Source organism: Bactrocera dorsalis, chromosome 1 (genome assembly GCF_023373825.1).
Source record: "Bactrocera dorsalis isolate Fly_Bdor chromosome 1, ASM2337382v1, whole genome shotgun sequence".
Lineage (NCBI taxonomy): Eukaryota > Metazoa > Arthropoda > Insecta > Diptera > Tephritidae > Bactrocera > Bactrocera dorsalis.
The window spans coordinates 11,180,290-11,206,235 of NC_064303.1; positions in this window are offsets into that span (position 1 = coordinate 11,180,290).

The window sequence follows — 25,946 nt, forward strand, 5'->3', positions numbered from 1 at the left end:
TTTTTTCTACTTTTGTTACTAATACTATTTTCCATATAAGAAAATCTGCGAACTCATTGCTATTTGAAAGTTTTATTTCCCTAACGCATGTGTGATTAGAGTTAAAGGAAACTTTGCCAACTGCAATGACGGACACATGGAGTCATATACTCGTACAATTCTATTATAACGGGTGATTTTTTTGAGGTTAGGATTTTCATGCATTAGTATTTGACAGATCACGTGGGATTTCAGACATGGTGTCAAAGAGAAAGATGCTCAGTATGCTTTGACATTTCATCATGAATAGACTTACTAACGAGCAACGCTTGCAAATCATTGAATTTTATTACCAAAATCAGTGTTCGGTTCGAAATGTGTTTCGCGCTTTACGTCCGATTTATGGTCTACATATCATTTCTCATTTCTGGTTGAATGGCTACGTAAATAAGCAAAATTGCCGCATTTGGGGTGAAGAGCAACCAGAAGCCGTTCAAGAACTGCCCATGCATCCCGAAAAATGCACTGTTTGGTGTGGTTTGTACGCTGGTGGAATCATTGGACCGTATTTTTTCAAAGATGCTGTTGGACGCAACGTTACGGTGAATGGCGATCGCTATCGTTCGATGCTAACAAACTTTTTGTTGCCAAAAATGGAAGAACTGAACTTGGTTGACATGTGGTTTCAACAAGATGGCGCTACATGCCACACAGCTCGCGATTCTATGGCCATTTTGAGGGGAAAACTTCGGACAACATTGAATCTCAAGAAATGGACCCGTAAGTTGGCCACCAAGATCATGCGATTTAACGCCTTTAGACTATTTTTTGTGGGGCTACGTCAAGTCTAAAGTCTACAGAAATAAGCCAGCAACTATTCCAGCTTTGGAAGACAACATTTCCGAAGAAATTCGGGCTATTCCGGCCGAAATGCTCGAAAAAGTTGCCCAAAATTGGACTTTCCGAATGGACCACCTAAGACGCAGCCGCGGTCAACATTTAAATGAAATTATCTTCAAAAAGTAAATGTCATGAACCAATCTAACGTTTCAAATAAAGAACCGATGAGATTTTGCAAATTTTATGCGTTTTTTTTTTAAAAAAAGTTATCAAGCTCTTAAAAAATCACCCTTTATATAAACATGGAAGTACTATAAATAAATACGTATACTATATATGCTAATGGAGATGGAAGAGCAAAATTTCTACTTGTTCATCGATGGTGATCCTGTCAATTGCAGCTACCTGGCTGGCAATAAAATGATTGGCTGTCACATACATACGTATATAACTCTACATGAAACACATACTGTTTTCAGAGCTTTAAAAACAGAGAACTTTTCACCCAAACAATGAGCAGCACTTTTCCTACGCTCCCTCTACATTAGTTTAGTATGAGTAAATGTGATTGAAACTTTAATTGAAATTGAAATAAGCACACATAGTTGAAGCGGAACGACGCACGCACGGGCAGCAGTGAGCAGCAAACCAACTTGGTGTGATATGTTGTGCAGACGTCGCAGTCACAAAACTTTTACTCGTCAGTACGCTCAAAGAGTCTGTATGAAGTTAAAATTGTGAGTAGCTTCATTTCAGCTCGGAGCTTGTTCTTAAGTGGTGAAGAAATTTTTACCAGCGTCGCATACATTCTTGGTAATAAGCCAACTCACTGTTGCCTGTCATGCTTCCTATTTAGCGCATGGAGTGTAAATATAACGAAAGCCAAACATAAAGCTGAAATTTCACTGCAATAATCTCTACCAACCACTTTACCAATAAGTAAGGAAGTGCTATGTTCAGGTGTAATCCAAAGTTGTATACTTTTGTAACTTGCAAGGATGAAAGCCCGCGAAAGACCTATGAATAGGTGTTGGCAAAACCTTAAATTAAAGCTGCACTTTGGCCGATGTATTTGAAAAAATTGTCAATTTGTAGTTCGAAAATCTTTGTATTAGGTATATTGGAGCTAAATATTATCAGCTTTGGTTCAATATGCATTATTTCTGGTCATAAAATGAAATATTTTCAGGGCACTTTTCGTTTTTCTTCTTAATTATGTTGTGTTATATAGGAAGTATGCGTGGTTGTAGTTCGTCCGTTCGCAAATTTTTTTTCCTGCTCATTCATACAAATATGTATATAACACTATATCTGGAGTAGTTTTAGGTGGTACCAATAACCGTCAGATGAATAAAACTATTATACTCTGTAGAAATGTGTGTTTCAAGAGTAGAAAAACATATGCCTGGTAAAATTTTGTGAATTTTATTCGACCCTGCACCACGGTAACCGATAGTTTTGTTGCCTTTTCATATCCCTCCGGCTTACGCCGCTATACTCCATTTTTCTGCCCTTTTTGTTTCGTTGCTGCAGTTTCCCCTTTGGCACTGCAACACACAACACTTACTGTTTTGAAAACGTATTTTGTTTTCATTGTTTTAGTTTTTAATTTAATATGCTCATGTGTGTGCAAACGCACACATACAAATATACTTCTGTTGGTTACGGCATTATTATTGTTGTTGGCGTTGAAAGCTCAACGCTCGTCGCTCCAAGTATTTTCTGTTGGCATTCCCTAAGCAACTCGACGGTGGTGCCTCTGAAACCGGGTAACAAACCGGTAATAAAATATTATTAACTTTGTGAGAGTTGCATAAATTCTTCACTCCCTGCTTCTACAATAGTTTTGTACTTCAGCTAACTAGGTTAACTAGATTTAATTGCTTACCTAAAGCAGAGCGGCTGAGAATGCTTTTTGTTTTAATTTAGCAAATTTACTTTGGAATCTGAATAGCTATTTTTTTTTGCATGGTATGACATAAATGTATAAACCATATTTGTGTATGTAGTGTGTAAGAATATATAGATATGTATTTTAATGTTAAGCATAACCTGGGGAATCTCTACCTCGCCAATGGCGGCTCCTGAACTGACACTAAACCTGCCACCTACAGACCTCTTCGCTGAAAACTGCTCAATAGAATCTGCGGAACGACTTCTGGCTGCTGTAGAATTTACATAAAGAACCTTTGGGCATAGATCGATGGGCAATGGCAGTAGGGCAAACACCGACTACATGATCCCACTGCTCAACTGGGAATGAAGGTTCAAAGCAAACAGAAAAATATGGCTAACATAAATATGTGTTAGCTATACTCCAACACTCAACACTTCAAACACTTAAACTGATGGCTTGAAAATGGACGATGGAGTTATTGCAGTATATTTCAAGCTTAGGCCTTTGCTTTACGAAAGCGGAGCTGGCCTCTAATACACCTGCAGGCAATTACAATGTCAAAAAGTCAACACCTACATAGACAGTCAAGCAGCAATCAAGGAAGTAATATCGCATCGGCCGGAAATGCCTCAAGAAGAAGAAGCAGGGTAGCAGTGGAAACTGTTGCTAGAAGTAAGCAACTTAACTTCTACTGGGTGCCAGGTATACGACTAACATCCGAAAATGTGATAAAAATTGCAAAACGCATGCATTGTCTGTACGATGATCTCGGCAGAAGCATAGTAAAGATAATCAAACTACGTTGGACCGTGCTACATGCGTCCAAGACTGCAAAAGTCATATACTTACACATTGGTAGTTCAGATATACACAAATTTTCTATTGCTAATCGATAGAAGAGATTGTAGGAACATGATCGGAATACTAATTGGAAACAATGGAGCATCTCTTGTGCACTTGTCTCGTATTAGTAAGGCTACATTGCAAGCATCTGGGGTCCTCTCGATATGATACACCGCAGGAGATATTCCAGTGAGGACGCAGAGTCTATTAAAATTCATGTCAAGCGCAGGCATCTTAAACGTTGACTACTCCTCTTAGACTTAGCAAGTGAACTATATCATGAATCATTAACTGAGAACGTCTTTTAAAGTATTTCGTTTAATTTTTCCTTTGCGATTGTTTTTAGAAATTGTATGCTATTAAGTTAGATACCAATCAAGCCTTCTTAATTGGGCACTCGACATTTTTCAATCAAATAACATATAGTAAAAATGGGAACGGACAAATTTGAAGCCATTATTTTAGCTGTACATATTTTGATGAATTTCCAACTTTGGTGCGATATCCACTTATTTTGCGCACTTCCATTACTTAGCATGACATAATTATATTTCCTGTGTGTAATTAAATTTGTGCGCCGCTTATTTTTGTTTAACGAAGTTGCGAGTCGGTTAATTATACTTTACGCATCAAAAAGCGTAGCTGCGTTTACTGGTTATGGTGGAAATACTGAGACAGTAAAGTATAATGTATGAAATATCTAATTTATGGCGGGTATATGTTAATAGAAATTATATGCCTCAATATGTTTTATGCACTTGTTCGTATATACCTTTTTTATGTAGTTATGCAAGTGACAACCATTAAGTATATGGCTTTATAAAATATTCAACGCTTTGGCGCTGACACACGGCATGTATAGTATGCATGACGTATGAGCAACATTAATAACAATTACGCAGAGAAATCATAAAAAATGAGAGATGAAAATAAAGTGAGAAAATGTGAAAATTAAATTGCTTTAACAGTGCGTCGGTATCTCTAATTAACGCATAAAATAAAGACGCATCTCACGAAGAAAAAATTTTGCGTTTTGAGCGTGTCGGCAACGTCGCGTCACTGCCTGCTGAAAAACATGCTCCTTGCGCGTTCGCGTATGAACTAATTAGTACTTGAAAGTGTTTAAGCGAATGTAGAGGGGGTGTGCGGTAAATTAATTGTGGTTAATGCGGTTGAAAATTGTATTTGATTAAGTAGAGGTGCACTCGAACATAAACTTGTAAGCATGTGGTTGTGGGCTTTACAATGTGGCGCTTGCAAATGCAAATTATTTATTCTAAAACGCAATTTGTTCTTGGAAGGGCACTTAACTGTATGCGTATGAAACTGCTCACTGGATTGGCACTCTACTCACTTAAACGCGTTGACAGGTTGTCAATTGAAAGTGACGAAAACAATTTTATGTAAGTGTATGTACATAGAAATATATACCCACATATAATACCAATGCAGTGGTGCTGCATGATATAAATATGGATATAGGAAACTAGTTATGAGACTGTTTTAGGTAAGTGGTGAACTTCAGAGCAAATTAAATGGTCTACATCAATGTTGAAGTGTAAGCCTTGCTATTTTCAAGCAAAACTATCATTGGAATATAATAAAAACTTTTAAAATATTTTTTTTTTATTTTTCAAACTAATTTGAAACTTATGAAGTTAAAGAGTTAACAACAGATTTTTCATAGGCTCAAGACGCTTTATCTGTAGGTGGGAAGATTTTAATACATACTTGGATGGTTTTGACAGCACAAAAGACTTCAGTTTCAACAGTTCAAGTTGGTTTCTCGTATTATGCATAGTGAATATAAGTCCGGAAACCTAAACCAGATAAATATAGTATTCGAACATGTTAGATATTATTAAGAAATTAATCATTCTTTAAGCAGTCAGTAAGGTGATCTTTATAAATTTTTTGTTTTTCGCATTTTCTGTTCCCTTATACCCTTAGATTTAATATAGAAACCCACTTTACCATTGGCAGGTTTTGAGAAAGGTCCAAAAGTAGTAATACCGCTCGACGTTCGGAGCGCCCGAAGTGAACACCTCAAACTTTAAACGCGTTTTTCTCAAAACACACTGTTTTAAACTGGCGGGCATGATTCCGGTCGAACCGCTCAACGGTTTTGTTTAACTAAACGCCTGGCTTCCCAACTAGATTCATAATTTTTTATAATTTAGTGACAATTTTTTAACAAAATGTATGTAAAAAACATAGGAAAAAATTAAAAAAACAACGTTAATTACTTTTTTATTTATCAACATTTCTTCAAGATTCTAGTAGGGGCGATAACCATTCACGTACTTTTTAAGAATAAATTGGGTTTTTGTGTTTCAGTTGATCCAAACATGAGAAATCGGATCCTTCATCACGACAACGCGCCGTGCCACACCGCCCTTAGCGTGTTCCAGTATTTGGCCTCTAAAGGGATCGCCGTGTTGCAACAGCCGCCTTATTCGCCCGACATGTCACCCTGTGACTTTTTTTGTTTCCTAAAATAAAATCGGTTGTCAAACGAACCCATTTTGAGTGGATTACGGACATACAGGCGGCCGTGTTGAGGGTACTCGCGGACATCACAGTCGAAGCATTCCAGAAATGTTACGAAGCATGGAAAACGCGCTGGAATCGCTGGATAGCTGCCCAAGGGGACTACTTTGAAGGAGATGGCAGAGTTGTAGAATAATTTTCAAATATACGGTTTTTATGGAATCAGTCTCATTACTTAATTGTCATACCTCGTATACCCTTTGAAATGTGAAAAAGTTTCTGTTGTAGAATAAAAATTTCTATGAAAAAAAAATAAAAAAAAACAGGCCAGATTACCCTACTGACCGCTTAAGTAAGGTAAATTGGTGATCGAAATTATATGCCGATCCTACTACTAATTCCACAGTTCTTACAAATATGTCAGTGTGGTACGATTTAAAAAAAAATTGTTTGGTAAAAATAAAATTGTTTGGTAAAAAAGAATTATTTGGTAAAGCATTTCCTGGGTAATTTAAAAAAGAGAGCTTGCTGTATGGAACTCTAGTAAAGTCTAGTTGAAAGTTGCATTAAAAAGTGGTCCAAAAACAGCTTCAATCTAGAAATGGAACAGATTCATGTTCGGAAGTTAGTATTGCACTACAATCGGTGTCTTTGTTTTGTATCGAAAACCTATGAAATTCACATAATATCCGAGAATTCCTAATAAACTTATACGCTGAGGAGTGCACAACGCAATTTTATTCCAAATACATATTTTCTTCCTTTTTAAAATCGACACCCACTTGGAGCACGAAGTGAAAATATTTGTTTTTCAAAACCCATTTGAAACTAAAATGCTTTTAATTTAAAATGCCTTTAAATCACTCTTATAAAACCAAAAAAGATAGCTACACAAAACTCTTAAGAAGCCCACAAGTTCTAATTAATTTGGTTAAAAGCAATTCAAGCATTCCTGCGTTCCCATACTTAATGATGCTTAACAAACTGTTATCTTAACTTTTTCACAAGTCCATTAAATCCTTCAAGTAAATAAAACAAATATAGCAAAATAAACCAATACAAACCGAATCGTAAAATTACCGCCGCAGGTGCCGGTCTGAATACGAGTAGTCAGCAAGGAAGCAATAAAACTTTGAAAACCACAAAAGTAGACGGATGAGTCTGGCGAAGCAAAGGAAAATGAAAAAGAACCTGCAGAATAGTAAGCACTTTATTGGACAACAAGTAGACTATGCTTATAAACATAGAGAAGAACTACCGCAGAAACAGAAGAGACGGTGGCGAGGCAAATTGTTTGCAATTAATATGCCACATACAGCATGTCACAACAGCAACCGAAGGCAATGCAACGCAAATTAAATAAATTTGACAAACGATTGCTATCAGCAATAATGACTATAACAACAACAACAGCAGTGTTAGCAGTCACAGCGTTCACAGCAGCCACAGCAGAAGCCGCAAATTAACAATAAATGCGACAACAAAAATAATTAAATCGAATTGATTGACAAAAGCACTCAAAGTGTCTGCGCTTCGATGGCCACAATCACAGTTGAAAACATGAATTGACGTGCAGCCGAAACTGCAGTATAAGGATGGACAAGCCGGCGCCCAGGCAACTAGATCTATACATCAGCTGATTAAAGCTAAATAACAGGCCAAAAGTCACAACAAATCAAATAATAGAAACAGTAGCTACTGTAGAGGTAAGTTGACATTGTAATTGATCGATCTCAATTAATCGGGCATGTGTGTTATGGTATGCTCGCCCAGGGCGATGCTGAGTACAAGTATGTATAGCTGTGTTACTGACTGTTCTTTGGTAGAAATAAAGATACAAATCCATGCAGCAATACTTTGTAATCAGCTTATACTTGTATGAACTGTGTGAAACTTTTTGTTGAGAATAATAACACCAAAAACTAATGCAAAGTAGTAAAAGTGTAGCAAAAAAATAAAAAAGTTATTGACCCACTAGAATCGATAACTGGTGGCCAATATTTCTCAAGGCAAAAATCTACCGTGTATGGAACAATAAGTTTTCTCAATATTTTTTAGGTTGAGTAATATTTGAAAGGTTCATGGTTTGGTGACTATGAGTTTTCAAGCATAACAGAAAGCGCTAGAGACTACAAAAGTTATAAAAAATATTTTTTGTAGATGAAAGGACTATAATGTCAATGTTAAGGGACATATAAGAACATTAGTTTGAAAAGTTTGAAAGAACGAGAGTAGGAAATAAGAGGAATGAAGAGTGGTAATCAGGAATAGACACTAACTGGTATGAAATAAATGACTAATTGCTCAATTTTCGCTGCAACCAAAAGGTTTTTAAGTTTTTACCGGACCCGAAGAGAATAATTTTTTTCTGTTAACCTCTGAGTGTATCAAACCGAAAGTGTATAATATTGCAATTGCTACTATGTGACTTGCTTAAATGACTTCAACTTTGAGAGCTGCGCTAAACTTACTTTCAGTGCATCATCTATTTCTTCCTATGCATATTATTTCAAAGATAAAAGAACAAGAGCCTGAATATTATGGAAAATGTGTATTTGTCTGTATTTCTTTATCTCAATATCTCAAACAATGTAGATCTCCAATTTAAATCCAGCTTAGAATTTGCAACGTGTATTTTGGCCAGCATCATATCTGAATATGTAATAATACGTACAAAAATATGAGTAACAACAACGATTCTATATTACTTCATATCTTTTCCCAACCGAAACTAAAAAAAAGAATAGGTAATAATCAATTTCAGTCTCATTTGCAAATACATATCGAAAATTCTCAAACTCCAAATAATGGCTGAAAAAAAAACAAAAGAGGATAACAAAAAAAAAAAAAAAAATAAACAACAGATTGCGCTTAAAAGCTTCAAAAGCAGCGAAAAACGTTAAAAAATTTACAATTCTGTGTGCCCACAGAAAAAAAGGAATCACCACAGGGCGCAGTACAACATGAATTGATTGTATGAGCGTGAGTGAGGTAGCAATGTAGTGAAAAATTATCGCAATAAAAAGCTACTTTTCAGTGAGACAAATTTTGTGCCACATTTCCAAAATTAAGCATGGTGGATATTATTGCCAACACAACAATGCTAACGACTACGTAGATGACAGTGGCGTTGACAGCTTCGAAAGCAATGAAAACTTCGTTACGCGCAAAACGCTGTATGTGCGCCATGGCGTATACGTGATTAGATGCTTTCAGTTCAATTCGATTGCACTACAATTGGTTACAAATTGCAAATGCAATAGTCAAATGCACACTTGTGCACACTTCTGCCTGTATTTAGGCATCTATGTAGGCCATCCAATGCAACGCGATTGCTAAATTTTTAAATGGTACCAATGGATCGCAAATTTTTTTCAGGCAAATATTACAAATGGATATGTTCTGTGTTTATGAATTAGGACTTATAATGTATTACATTATATATGAACCGGCTATTTCATACATATATATGCAAAATGAATATATATTTTTATAGAAAAATTATTATTTCTTGCGAAAACCCGATTAACGGTTTGAAATTGGTTGCAAATGAAAAAAAAAATAAAAGACATAAAAAAAATAAAGTAATGAAAGTAAATAAACTAAAAGAAGCAAACGTAAATATTGATACCCCGTCTGCTCTCCTCTACCTATTAGGATTATCAGTGATCGCAAACATGTCCTGCTGGATGATTGATTGCCTATTCGACCGACGTCTCTCTTATGAACACTCAGGGGTTGCCCTCGCCATTAACCCAAGTAAAGGGAGCAAGTTTTATTTAATAGTAGATACAAGCTCCCGGAGGCCACTTTCTTGTCGCTACCAGTATGCAAAAAGTGAAGTATCTTAACCTTAGCCTAGAAAAGCTTTTAAGAAAGCCTACTATCTAGAAGAATGGAATAAATACAATTATTTGCTTGTCCAGAAAAAAATACCAAAACAAGGATCTCGCAACAAAAATTGTCCGTTGTCGAAGCCGAAACGAGCGATGGCAGAGAGTTGCAGTGAGATTTTTTAACGGATGGGATGAAGGAGTTTATTTTCGAGAATAATTCATTCCGCGCTTAAGACGACGATACTTTGAGTTCATTAACAGTGAAACAGTGAATTATGAAAAAAGCCACAACCCACGCATTCGCACTAGCAAATACTCGTAAGTTTGTATCTGGCGCATGGTCTGCGGTCAAAATACATCCTTAATTAAACGTGTGTTCATTACAGTCACCAGCATCATCACAATCTGCATTGCCATCGTTAGAGTTTACCAATAACGTATTGTTGAACTGAGATGGACACATGTAGTGATGTTTGGATAAATAAAATCTTGGCAGCTTGTGGGGTATACATCAAACAATAATTATAAAAAGGTATGCAAACAAAGTGAGAATGACAACACCAGCAACAACAATAGCCCACAATAAACACCATCCAGCAACTGCAACAACCGAAGCGAAAAAATTGCACACATAACTATTGCAAGAGGAAAACCAACTAGCGGAACAATGGCAGTAAAGACAAAACAAACATAACAATCAAGTGCTCCAATGCCCGGAACTGTGACGGAATTAGCTGAATAACCAAGCAACTATTTGAATGGATGTGGTGGAGGTACAGTGGCTGCTAAAAAAATGGGTTTATATGGACTATGGAAACGACAACTGAATCTAAGTTTTGTAAAGAGTATTAGGTATGATATTAACATAATTAATTTTTTTTTCAATTATGTATTATTATTAAATGCACAATCGCTTCTAAACAGCTAAATTAAACTAGATCAATCATTAAAATTTCCAAAAAAATATTGATTAATTATTTAAAAATTGTTTGGTTTAATAAAAAACAGTTGGTTGTAAAGTTTAATTGACTTTTGCACTAATAAATCGATTGGTTATATAGTTCGTCTTTATTGCACAAGATTTTTTAAAACGATATTTTTTAAACTGCTAAATATAAATAATCGATTAATCGATATTTGCAGAAATATCGGTACATTTTACAAAAAATTTATACCAATTTGTTTAACTGAATTTAGAGCACATATCAATAACCTCCGAACGTAAAAAAATCGGCAATCAAAGCAACAAAATGTGCCATAAAACTACAGCAATAATATAAAGCAGTAATCCGTCCGCTAACGCATGTCCGCGTGTCGCCAGTCCAGCTGACGAGCTGATGACCATTAAGCCTTGCTAAGCTCCCGCACTTACTCGGCTGACGATGAAAAAAAAAGTGTTAAAAAATTGTTGGCAAATAAAATAAAAATACAATCCTGCAAAAAACGGTAAATTGTAGTTTTACGGAAACATAAGTATAAAGAAAGCAGACAGTTAAGTTGGGAATTGTGCTGTCAGGGATATTCAGTTAAAGCATTGATGGACAACAACAATAATAAAAATTATAAAAATAATAATAAATAATTATCTTAAATTTGGACGAAGGAAAAAAAACCCGAAAATTCGTTTAATGGCAGACATTTTTACCAAAAAAAAAATTGGTGAAAAATTTCGGATACTTTTTTTTCAAGTATTTGTAATCGAAAAAAAATCCTTTATCCAAATCTTTAAAAATTGTATCTCATAGACCTCGCCTAGCTAGCCTCGAGCGCGCAAGTACTCAAGGCTGTATCCCCGGATACAACTTGAAAATTTAAGACAATATCCTGAAGGTATTGTAGAATTTAATAAGATAATAACAAAATCGAATTTTTGAACCCGCAAACCCCTTAAATCACTTTTGGGAGAGCATTCTTTACTTTGGCAACATATGTTTGCCTGCAACCTCACTCTTAGCTCCGTAAAAACGAAGCCCACTTTCCTTCTTTACGAACAGCAAAGGTTTAGCTGTGAGTTCTTTCCATTATACATACATACATTTAGTAGGCTTTATTTCCAAAGTTTCATCTCTGCACAACTACAGTAGATATACGAGTACTTCATTTGAGACTCAGGTCATATCTAATTTAACAATATCATCAGAAAATTGGCCACTATTGTGGAAGCCATAGAAAATAAAATAAGTTCTCAAGGCATGTTTAACAAAATTTTCAGCAACCTTTTGACCCCCAGAAGATTGCAAATTCTTTCCACTCAATTCTACATAATTTTATGGCTTACATTTAAATCTGCAATTATATCTTGATTAAGTCCAAACCATAATTTTTTATGCTCAATTTGGTGAGTTACGCAAATAATGGGGTGATCAAAACATATATTATTCATTAAACTGGCACTGTTTCGCATTGAGATGCCTAAAGTTTAAACACTTTTTCAGCGTGTTTGTGCAATGAAAATCTATTTGTCGAGCTGCGGAGATATTTCAAGTGCCGTTTGTAAACACAGGACATTGGATTAGCAGCACGGCGAATAACCCACATACAAAATAACAAAAACAGCTGTTCAGCTAAGTGAAGCGGCGTGGACACAAATGGCATGGAGAAATGAGTTGACAGACGGGTTACAAGTTGGCTGAAAGGTAAACAAGCATGCTAGAGCACGCGGCCAGTGATATTTTTAAATACTCGTACTATAAGGGCTACAAGAGAGAAAAATAAGCTCGCTAAAATGATATAATGTCTCATTGTGTTTTTATGAGAACGACGTACAATGGATTGTTTGGTTGCTCGATTGGCTGCTCGCCCGTTTGTGGAGATGACAAATGTCCGGTCTAACCGTGGTGTGATAGAAAAGTAGGAAACTGAAGAGAAATAAAGCTGAAGTAAATTTTTATTTCGACGTATGATAATCCAATCAACGAGCGAAGAGAGAAGCATAACGTAAACTACAGGATTTCACTCGAATCATTTTCGCTTAACAATTTTTGATCATAAGATGACATATAAATCATTAAAGGCACTATTCGTGCAATTTTTCTTTTATATTCCGTTGTATTAATTGCTTCTTAATTTGTATACCGGAAAGTGAAAGAATCAAAAGGAATTTAAAACTGTGTTATATGAGAAGAAGGCTAGCAGGTTTCGAGATATGGGATTTCACCTAAAAGGGGGCGGTGCCGCAGCTCTTATAAAGCTCTCTATTATCATCTTCGATTTTTCTAGAAAGGTTTGAGAAATGTATACATGAAAACTATTAGAGGGCGTGGTCATGCCTACTTTTTCAAATTTTTTTCGCAAACTCGTGCCCCCTTGCTACTGCGATCTGCGGCATTTAAGAAGTCACCCAGATTTCAATCCATCTCATCATTATAATTATTTATATATGTATATAACCCCTCTATCTATCTCAATTAGTTTTAGGTAAAGCATACAACCGTAAGTTAAACAAAACTATTATACTCTGTAGTAACTGGTTGCACGAGTATAAAAAGCTGGCATATGGATTTGGTGATTCAGAGTCAACACAAGGAAACACATCGCTTACTTCACATTAAGTATTTACAAATTAACAAAATTTAATTCAGGAAATCACTCTATTTTTCTTTTCAAAGAAATCACTAAGGCTAGCTACAGTACAGTACAGGCTTACTGAGCGATTATTGTATTATCTACAACCTTTTTAACTTCAACAGACCGCTCTCTACCCGAAAACAATTAGCTAGGAAGGCTAAGAGAGCAGCGCCGCAGTTCAACCTTGACTTACTGCAGGCTAGTGCACTTAACATTGCCTATATCCAAAAGCAATTGAACAAAGCCATGAGGTAAGTGCAGGGCACTGAGTGCGCATATCAAAAGCTGAAAGCTTAAATAAGAGTTTCGTAAAGCAATAATGCTTAGACACCTACTGAAACTTGACCTGAAATTAAAAAGTAATGAGTGAAAGTACCGCGTTGGAATAAAAAATCGATGTGAGATCGATTCTATTAGTGGTTAAACCTAAAAGGTAGGAGTTGAATAATAAAAGCTTACCGAAAGAACAGTAAATCTGCACTACTGCTGATAGATACAGTGAAAGGAGCATGGAAATTAAAGAAAATTTGCAGCTAAAGCTGATTAAATGTGAAAAACTTTTATTCTGTATAGGTTTTGTTCTTACAAGCTACAAGCTTTTTGATTTCTTTGCTGGCTACCTGACTAGTTGGCTGACCTTCAAATGGGAGAAAGGAAATTTCAATTTTAATTAAATGCTTTCAAAGATACGCAGTATTTGTGTGTATGTATTCGAGCATGAAAGGCTTTCATAGTCATTGCCGTTTTCGTTTGAGTTTTTCACATTTTCGTGCCGACTAGGTGTCGTATGGAAAGCCAATGCAGAGGTAATTTGCTGCATGCAGAAAGAACATCCAGGTGTTAGTCGACTATTTTCAACGTCACCACCACTGTAGTACCTCTGTCAAAGTCTAAAGAACGTTATTAATTCATTAGCTTAAATTTTGTATTGATCTTCCAAACCTCTCACGCAGTTGCTTCATTAGAAGAGATTCGACTCCTACTGCAGAGATACTTATGCTACATATACACACAAATATATTCTTTCAATGCCATTAGTACTTTTTACTTTTAAAGAAGCAAATCAACTGTTATTTTCAGGGAAATTTTCTGATAGTTTTAACTTGAAAAGGAAAGCCACAAATTTTAGAGATAATTTATTGTCGATTTCGGCGAGAATCTCAAGCTTTTTGAATACCGAATTGCTTTACGAGCCTACGGTGAAGACTAGAGCTATTCCACCAATTCCGATTATTAAAATCCTCAAACATTAGAAACTCTCACAAAAAATGTGTCTGTATGCGTCAGCTCAAAGCTTGTTTCATTTATATTATAATGCGATGACGATATACGTACGTATTCGGTACCACTGCATCAGTATTAAAGTTTCAACTCTTCTCACCTCTGCTCTTTCAATCTACCAGTTGACTGTTACAAGTTCCGCTGCTTACAACCATTTTTGGACAAACAAATTTTAAAATATTTTTCTACAACCACCCTAATGGGAATAAATTTAATCGCTGGCATTTTTGTAACCCGCAAAGGTGAGTAAGGTATGTGTGTATGGGCACCACGCGCCAGTTTCTAACCGACCATCACTATGGGCAACTGCATTCAACGTTACTCCTCAATTAGTGTAATTAATTTTAGGAAACTGTTAGTATATGTGCGTGTGTATGAGTATAACGCAATATAGGGAAAGTGTAAGTAAACAACAACTGCGATAACGCACGCTATACGACAAGCTTTTTCGGTACAAGGCCTCATGCAAAAGCAGTCACCAAAAAATAAAGGTGAATGACAAACCGACTAAAAGCCGAACTGTACTGCTCTGATGTGACTGAAGCACACTTTCGAAAAACGTAGCACAAAAGTTATCAAATGGACCAACGACGGTCACCACGTCATCCATGAAAAAATGGGAAAACATGGTAGCGTAGACATACTGACATCAGCAAAGTAATCAGCCAGAAGCCAGTTCACATATGGCAATCAGATTCTGTCTGTCACACGAGTGAAAGGTGGTAACCAATTGGGGTCACACAAAAAGTGCGGGTTCTACTGAAAGGAAACCAACACGATGACGTTGGTGGAGGGAATATATGTACTGTATATACATATGTCAGCATACATATACTATTTCATATTTGGTTAGTTCACCAACACTTTTTAATCAAATTTCACTACTTTGAATGGCACTTCAGGTGCACTAATATTTTTGCTTTGATTTTCATATATTTTTGGCAAGGGTTCCAAAAATAGTGAAAAACATGAGCATATGTACGTTTATTTTTAAAAAGGACTTATCGCGTTAGGGAATCGGCGTCAGGATTGTGATACTTTATATACATTTTTGTTAATTAAATAATTTTGAAAGTATAAAATTTTTATAACCAAGACGTTTTATTATTCAACCTTACCACTACAGATAAAAACAATAAGAAATATATAAAGCGGGAGAAAAGGTAAGCCGAAAATAAAAGTCTTGAGGTTGATGGTAGCCAATAATTTTCACCGCCCTACTTTTGGCTCGAATTGATTTTTAAGTGGAGCTATCAATTATTGATTCAACTTATTGAAAATTATTCGTCTCTGTCACCAAAGCAAAATAAAAGTGAACATTTTTTACTTTGGTTTCGCACTGGCAAACTTCGACGATGCTACCTGGAAAAACCATCATGAATGCAGAGTGATATTCTACAAAGCCAGAGTGACAGCAGTTCACACTTACAAACTTCTTTTATAAAATTCTACGCCTGTAAGCTCTGGTATATTTTGTGGAGAAGTCACATACTTAGACAACACACGCTCATACCTCAATAAGTAATTTCGAAGTGGTTTATTTTGTTGCTGCAACGGCAGAAAACATCACTGAAGTAATTTCGAGGAATGATGCAGAGTTGACACTTCTTGGCCGAATAAAAAACCGCGTCCGTTACCTTTATTTAGTCTCCATTGCTGTGTGAACGAGGTAACATCGAAACAGTTTAGTTCAGATATAATGCTGACGCCTCGCGAATTGCCGCAATAAATGTACAAATGGAAAATTTTAGTGTCTTCTATAGGCTAGTATAACTATTCCAGCAGATTTAGTTTAAAAGAATTGCTGCAATAATACTTACTTAGGAGAAAAAAAGTCTGGTACGCAGTGGATAAATTTCTATGAAAAAAATGCTATATGGCTTTGAACACGCTTTTAGATTTCTGAAATAAGCGGCGGCATAATAAATAATATTCTTACTTCGGACATTCTAATGATTTGATGTACCCTTTGAATCATCACTCGTTAATATTCCTGAAAAACTTTTATTTTTATAATCTAAATTATTATTTTAGGGGGTATTCTCATGTAATCACTTCGTTTTTTTGTTTTTATATTTTGACAGTAAAATCCTATTAAAAACATGCTGTGAAAAATTCAGACCGAAATTCATAGTATTTGATAAGTTACAGCTACATAGTCGCCGACGTGTCGTAAGCGACTGTCTACCTGACGCCTGGCGACAAGTCTGCAGCTGCTACGTTTCTAAGCGATTTTTTCTCGAATCATCATTTTCTGAAACTGTCATGGTCCTAAAAAAAAGTATTCAACCGATTGCTTTAAAATTTACGTATGTTTTTCTGCTCATTTATAGTTATCGTCCCTACCAGAACTGTTTATATTCGAAAATATTTTCATATTTTTTTTTAGCGAGAAAAACAAAATTTTCGTAATTTTTTTTTTGAAGTTCGACATTTTTTTAATGAAATTGATTATAATTGGTAGGGACGATAGTTGCAGAACTACTGAATAATAATCCATTAGATTTTTTTTATTTCAGACAACATGAACAGCCGCTATCACCATGACCAGTGAACTACTTTTTTTGTTGGGGACTATTTTGATCTAAACAAAAAATATATTAAAAATGTAAAAAACGAAAAAAGCAAATTTTTGTGTACATTTCAAAATACAAGTAAAAATATAGTAAAAAGTTAAAATTATTGAATTTTGTTTTCGCATAAAAAAGTTCTCCTAAAAAGTGGTAAAATGTATGCGTTCACATGAGAGTACCCCCTTTATTGCAGATTTAATAGGTACATTTCTCAAGAAACTGGGCTATTTCATAGGTTCTCAGTTCCTCAGCACTACTTCGCCAGTTACTTTAGGATCTTTTTAAATTTTTGAATTGAACGTAAATTTCGTTCAAAGAATTCTTAATGGTAGGCATACATTAAGCAATAAAGACGGTGAAGAAATGAATATTAGACAATCATTATAGCAATGAAGAAGTAGAAGGTATGAGTAGAAGCTAGAAGGAGAGAAATCCGTACTTGTAAAAGAAAGTAGAAAAAGGAAAGAGCAAAGTTGCTTGTATCATGAAGATCTTATTACATTCAAAATATTTCTGAAAATCTTTTAATTTAACTTAAGGTTTCTGAAAATAATAAGTATATAAATTGAGATTTAAGAGGTCAGCTGTTTTTACCATATACGAGGGCTACTATATATATTTCTGGTCTAATAATGAAAATAGGCATATTTATCAACGAAAATGTTTTTTTTTTTTTCGTTGGATTTGGCTCGTCTTGGAAGACCCACACGGTCGATTTCTGTTTTGTTTCGGGCTCATAAGCATAGATCCATGATTCGTCACCTGTGACGATCTTATAAACGTCTTTTGAAGCACCGCAATCGTATTTTTTCAGCATTTCTTTACACCAATCCACACGAGCCTTTTTTGAGCGATTGTCAAATTGTGCGGGATCCAACGAGAACAAACCTTTTTTACGGCCAGGTGTTCATGCAATATCGAATGTATGCTGGTAGGAGAAATGCATAGGCATGCCTCTATCTGAAGGTATGTTACATGACGGTCTTGCATTATCAGTTCACGTACGGCATCGATGTTTTCTGGCACAACGGCTGTTTTTGGACGACCTTCACGGAATTCGTCTTTGAGCGAGCGTCGGCCACGATTGAATTCGTTGTAACAGTTTTTCACAGTGCTATAGGATGGTGCTTCATAGCCATACAATGATTTTAGTTCATCGATGCACTCTTGTCGTGATAATCCACGTCGAAAGTTGTGAAAAATGATCGCACGAAAATGTTCACGAGTTAATTCCATTTTTTGGCCGAGATGAATTTTTTAATTCCCTGCGTATGTACAGCTTTTTTCAGTTTTTTCTTTAATTTTTTGTATTTTTATTGTTCACAACTTGCACTCATGTTAAAACGAAATCTTAACTGTGCGCTCGTTGACTCTTAAACATGCGCTTGTAGAGATAAAAGTTTCGAACTACAAGAGTATGTGCATATTTATACAAAGACGCTGACTTCTTCTCCTTCTTTTTTTATGGGTAGCAAGGCAATTCATTGCAGCATAATTCTTTTCATGACCACATTGAATGCAACTATTTTTATTTATTTTTATTCATTAATAACAACCACTCGACATTGCAGATTACTCTCTACTAGTGGAGCTCGCTGCATTTACTATTTATTACTACGACTTCAACCTTTTATGAGTGCTTACGAAAGCATTCCCTATTTTTACGACTATCAATTTATATTTACTACTATTTTTCGCTTTTTCTAGGTTCTCGTTAGATCTCTAGTACGTCCTTAAATATGTCTTGGTATTTTTATGCTTTTATGTAGACTGCCGTCTCCTTTTTATTTGCTGCATCTTTAAGTGATATTGATTACTATGGTATATTATACAGATGCTCATATTCAACCTACCGCGTGCCGTAGGTCATATTTATGAAAGTACAGTGCTTTTGAAATATACGAGCTTCATAGATTTACTAGCGCGAGAGTGTAGTATTGAAGAATTTTCTTTTGGATATCAACCATAGGCATAACAGGAAAGCATATAAATAATTTTTTTATTTTTAACAGTCGTAGCTGAGTACAGGAATCAGAATTGATGCAACTCAGAACTTTACGAGGTACGACAATTAAGTAATGAGACTGATTCCATAAAAACCGAATATTTGAAAATTATTCTACAACTCTGCCATCGCCTTCAAAGTAGTCCCCTTGGATTCCATGCTTCGTAACATTTCTGGAACGCTTCGACTGGGATGTCCGCGAACACCCTCGTCACGGCCGCCTGGATGTCCGTAATCGACTCAAAATGGGTTCCTTTGACCTCCGATTTCGTTTTAGGAAACAAAAAAAAGTCACAGTCGGGCGAATAAGGCGGCTGTTGCAACACGGCGATCCATTTAGAGGCCAAATACTGGGACACGCTGAGGGTGGTGTGGCATGGCGCGTTGTCGTGATGAAGGATCCAGTTACGACCGATGTCTGTGCGCACCCTGTTGACTCCTTTTCGCAATCTTTGGCGTACTTGGCAATAGTAGACTTGATTCACAGTTTTCCCCGTTGGAACGAATTCTTTGTGGACGATTCCACGGCTATCAAAAAAGGCAATAATCATCGTTTTCACCTTCGACTTTTTTCGGGCGCGGGGCCCGCGGAGACAACCACTGTGAGCTTTGCCTTTCGGTTTCCTCAACTGAGAGCACTATCACCTTACACTCTTGCAATTTTAGCGTACGTTTCTAAAAGCTGTTTCGGCCAATCTGGCGCAAAATTTTATCGCGGCGCGTTGCTCTTGATTTCGTTTTTCCATTTTCGTGACGCGCACTACAAACACACGTCTACTCAACTTGACGCAGCAGGCGAACTAAATAAGCTAGAGCGATGGTACATATATCAATGGAGAGGCGAGGAATGCCGAAAAAAGAGAAAGGGAATTTCAAGGTCACAGGTTTACCACAAGCGCGGCAATAAAACCAGTCTCATTATTTAATTGTCAAACCTCGTAGATCTCGCAAATCTGTAATATCTTCGAAAATATTCATTTTAAACGGATGCTGTAAAAGACCATATAGATCTATACTAAATCTACCGCATCAAACCGTTGCGTAATTTTAAAGATTTAAGCATACAAAGGGACATAGGGATACACAATGTATTGAAGAGAAATATGAAAAACCACAAGAAAGTTTATAATTACACTAAATATGCGTAAAATTTTATAAAGCTCACCAAAAAATATAAATATGTCAACGAATTTATGGAAACAAATTAACAAAATATTATTATGACTTGCCAGCTCTTGGTCTTTTTTTGTCCTGAGCCCTTCAATGTGCTAATGTCCAGTTGTTTTCTACTTATTGATAATGCTTGTTATGGCTGCTGATTTTATATATTAGTGTTAAATTCGTAATTGTATTGCTGTTGTTGCTGCTGAGTTTATTAATAGTTTGTAAAACTTGTTGTATTTTGTTGTTGTTACTGCTGCTGTACGCAAAAGTGTGACCACTACGAAGTTGAACAAATTTTCTAACGCAAGCCCTGAAAGCTGTTGTCATAATATTTTGTCATTGTTGTTGTTATGTTCTTTTCTTTTTTTCTCAGTTGTTTAGTGTTATCCCTTCCTGCTTTTTTCCTGACTTGCTTCTTGTATATTTTCCCACCCACCTTTCATGCTATGTTAACAAAAGAAATCCCACAGCTGAATCGAATTTCCTGAACCAATTTGTTTGCAAATCATTTTATCGAAACGCTGTGCGAAGAGTAGAAATTTATGCGATTATCCTTTTCCGCACACTTTTCGCTGACGCACCATGGCAACATTCGCTGCCAAGGTAAAGGGCTTCAATTGTAGGGTATGGCTATTTGGTTGTTTGCTGGCGTACGTAGAACTGAAGCTGAACTCTGTATTCAATCATTTTGACTAGTTGAATGTGGTAACCTCTCTGTGTCTGCCGAGGATTCGAAAACCAATATTACAAATACTCGCACTTGAGTGTGTTTATGTGTGTTCTCTTCCACTCTCAACGTTATTTTGGCGTATCAGACATTAAATCCTGGTTAGCCCCATGGTTGCAAGCTCTGTTGTTGGTAGCGATCTTACAACTTGTCTGTTTATATGTCTATTTGACTGCTTGTTTGTCAGCCACCAACGTGCACAATACCACTTAGTGGCGAGTTCGTGACGGTGAAACTTTTGTAAATTTGTATTTTCATAAAAATATGATTGCTGTTGAAAAGGCAGCAGTGCGGAGAGAGGAGATTTGAGTGCGTTAAGCGACTTTGAGCTGACCTGCCAACAAAAATCATGGAAAAATGAGAAAAGTGAGAAAAATGTAAATATTACAAAAAGAGCAATAAACAAATTCCATTAAAAAATTCAGAAAAATATCAAGCCCATTTTAAGCTCGAGCGTATTAGACTGCCCGCCTTGAGTGGCATATTAAAAGGTCAGCAAGTACCTCAGTAAGTGAAGATATACTGATCTGGGCTGTTCTGCAGGGTTTTCCACAAAGAGTGATATCATTTCTCAAAAAATGCACACACACTAATTGAAAAAGAAGTTCAAATGTTTTTTTATTTAATGTGAAGCACTATAGATATAACTAAGTTCTGTATATACATACATTAATTCAAAGTTGTTCAGTTCCTTTGCAGGAATGAATTTGATGAATGCAATTTTCGAGGACCTTTATCACTAAATTAAATCCTATGTCATGAATAATGAATCTAAAATTTATTTCTAAAGACCGATGACTTCAAATAATCCCACAAGAAGTAGTCTAATGGTCTTAAATCACAACTTTTCGATGGCCATTCAATGTCTCAATTTCTCGAAATATTCGGTTCTCCAAACTTTCCTGGCAATAAACCGGTTGTTGTTGTTGGTTGAAGCCAGATGTTGTCAGGATGAAGTTCTCGCAATTTTGCTATAGTTCGCCGCACCCACCAGCACGAGTAGTGTTTGTAAGGGGTGATTTTTTAAGAGCTTGATAACTTTTTTTAAAAAAAAAAACGCATAAAATTTGCAAAATCTCATCGGTTCTTTATTTGAAACGTTAGATTGGTTCATGACATTTACTTTTTGAAGATAATTTCATTTAAATGTTGACCGCGGCTGCGTCTTAGGTGGTCCATTCGGAAAGTCCAATTTTGGGCAACTTTTTCGAGCATTTCGGCCGGAATAGCCCGAATTTCTTCGGAAATGTTGTCTTCCAAAGCTGGAATAGTTGCTGGCTTATTTCTGTAGACTTTAGACTTGACGTAGCCCCACAAAAAATAGTCTAAAGGCGTTAAATCGCATGATCTTGGTGGCCAACTTACGGGTCCATTTCTTGAGATGAATTGTTGTCCGAAGTTTTCCCTCAAAATGGCCATAGAATCGCGAGCTGTGTGGCATGTAGCGCCATCTTGTTGAAACCACATGTCAACCAAGTTCAGTTCTTCCATTTTTGGCAACAAAAAGTTTGTTAGCATCGAACGATAGCGATCGCCATTCACCGTAACGTTGCGTCCAACAGCATCTTTGAAAAAATACGGTCCAATGATTCCACCAGCGTACAAACCACACCAAACAGTGCATTTTTCGGGATGCATGGGCAGTTCTTGAACGGCTTCTGGTTGCTCTTCACCCCAAATGCGACAATTTTGCTTATTTACGTAGCCATTCAACCAGAAATGAGCCTCATCGCTGAACAAAATTTGTCGATAAAAAAGCGCGAAACACATTTCGAACCGAACACTGATTTTGGTAATAAAATTCAATGATTTGCAAGCGTTGCTCGTTAGTAAGTCTATTCATGATGAAATGTCAAAGCATACTGAGCATCTTTCTCTTTGACACCATGTCTGAAATCCCACGTGATCTGTCAAATACTAATGCATGAAAATCCTAACCTCAAAAAAATCACCCGTTAGTAAAGACTATTTCTGAAGAAAACGACCACGTCGATGAGAAAAAGTGCTGCCGACACTAAGTAGGTTATAGGTGTGGAGGGAAGAAGAAGAGAGCGTAATATATTTATTTAATTAAAGTTGATAGTACATAAAAAATAATTTTTTTCTAAAATACTCCAAATATTTATATTTTTATCAATGATTAAACTTTGAATTCTGCACATTTTTCTCTTCCTTCGTAATTTATTGGTCAAGTACTGTATATCTCACATGTACACTTGAAAGAGCTAAGAAGTGTAATAAATTAGGACAAGCATCAAATTCTTAAATTTGAATTAAATTTCACTACATACATATATCTGACAAAATATTTTTTTTTTAATTCCTACTAGCTTTTCTGGGTGACCAAACGAAAGAGAGCCAAGGTTTGTCAACCTTAGTCTCGTGAATGTGTGACAGTAAAAGAAATTGGCGATATGATTTAAGATGTATATCTTCCAGATAATTTCTACAAACGGGCGACTGAACAAAAGAAACTTCTTTACTTAATACAGAATCTTTTTATTGAAATTTCTACAACTCCGATGCTTTTAATATCTCCTAACCACTCTTTTATCATTTAGGAATATTGCTATCTTTTTAATTCTTATTTTCAATAACTTCACCTATATACGTATATATAATATAATATGTTTTTTTCTTAAAATTTGCGAAAGAAATTATTAAGAGCTATTGAAAGGGTACAAATTCTTAACAGTGAAAAGTGAGCAATGTACGAAAAATATTAAAAGAAAAGGAAGTATAAAGTATTCATTGTTTAACATTTTCTGCTATCACTTTTGACATGCATATACATACTTGTATATCACAAGATGCATAAACATATATAAAGTATGTGGTTGCAGCCTCTTCTTTCACGTCGCTAATATTGCAATGCATTTGGTTAACACCCTGCACTTGTATATTTTCCTTTGTTGTTGTGGATTTCCTTTCAATGCTTAATGTGGCAGCTGAAGCAAGAAATAAATGTACGCTCTTTCTAGAGCAAAAGGCTTTGTGCGTAGTAAGATATAAAGTGTTCAATACAATTTTTACCCACGCTGAATCTTTGCATGCACTTTACCTACTTTTTTTGAGGATTTACCATGCTTGGGGTTTAACGTATGTATTCTCTTTTCTTCTTCCAATATTTCGATTAGAAGAGTTTTTGTTGCAATGCGTTTTATTGTATTTTTTTCGTGTCTGGTTATCTGACGGTGAGAAAATGTCGGTTTAAGGTTCAAGATGCGAATATGACAAAAAAAAGTTCGAAATCCCCTTATTTGTTGTAGTACACTAGAAAGCTTCTTTAAATGTACAATCGAACACTCCATCCCTCCATAGTATACCACAGATTTAACTCGTTACTTGGTGAACTCAAGAAAACTTATTTTGTTGCGTTTCTTATAGAAAGAAAATTTTTCCAAGACTTTAAGGAGGATGGAATCATGTGTAGAAGTTCACGCAAGTGAGAAAAGTTTTCTGATTGCCATTCACTTGGACTGCCATTATGGCTCAAGCAGCTCGCGACTTCCGGTCCTAGACCACCCCTTCCCAGGTTTTTGCGCTGAGTTTGGGACCCGCCATGTAAAAAACGCCCACATTGAAAAGTAAACAGCAACCTCGGAAGGGAAACCCTCCTTTCGATGACGACCACGCCAAAGGCAAGCACCTTGAATGTCCGGTCTCTTAATTGGTGTGATATCAACATCATTGGCCTATGGCAGCAGCTTTACACTAGAATAGAAGATTGCCATCCCAAGCTCTTGTTTCCCATTCATTGGGAGCGGTTTCTACGTGGTGGATCCCAAACCCACAACCTCGTTAGGCGAATAGAATAGAGTTTTGTATACATTTATATAGCGAGCCGCTTCTTTCAAGACCGCGCCATCTACAATGCTTCTGATACAATAGTTCAGATTATCTGCAATATGGATCCCTCTGGTATTTTATAAAAAGATTTCGCTGTGAATATAGCATTTCATATTTCTTTTGGTGTATGCGAGTTGTTTTTCAGGGACTGAAATTGTGCTACGATTAGGAGAAATATTCACTTAGATTTGAACCATTCACTTTAACATCCTTGAAGAGACTCCCGTCTTGAACGAAGTACTAATATAAAAAGATACTTGTGCAACCTAAAAAGGATCACTAAACTTTAGAATAACTTGAGGACCTGGAAAGAAAAGAAGCCGAATATGACTGTTCCACGATTTTTCCGAAAAAGACCCACCTGACCACAAACTTTGTATAGTATGAACAACAAAATTATAAACGGCTGATGTAAAAATTGTGCAACACTTACCAGTAAACCAGCGCCGCCCGCATTACCGCATTTCTCTGAACGCTCCAATCAGTCGCCGATGCGCCATTCGTACGTAACGTGGTCACTCGTGGCAGCCGTAGCGGTCTCCAGCTCTCCCTGCTTTTGCCGCCTGGGTTTGCGGTGAATTAGGTGAGTCGGTCTCGTGTGTTGCGCCAACGGTATTGTCAACTGTTGGCAGCCTTGTTGTTGTACTAGTGATTTCGCTTATATGGTCTGTCGCTTCTTGTTCGTGCCACTCATAGCCGATAGTTTTACCGCTATTGTTGCTCCTACCATCCGTGTCTTCTAGAGTTGTTAGTGATGATGACGCAAATGCACCGGTCACTGTAAGACTTCTCGGATTTCCATTGTCGCCTGGTGGTCGCATAGGGTCGTCCTGTTAGAAATTTTCAAATCGAACAGCATGTGAATTGCCAAAATTCTGAAAATTCCACAAATGCT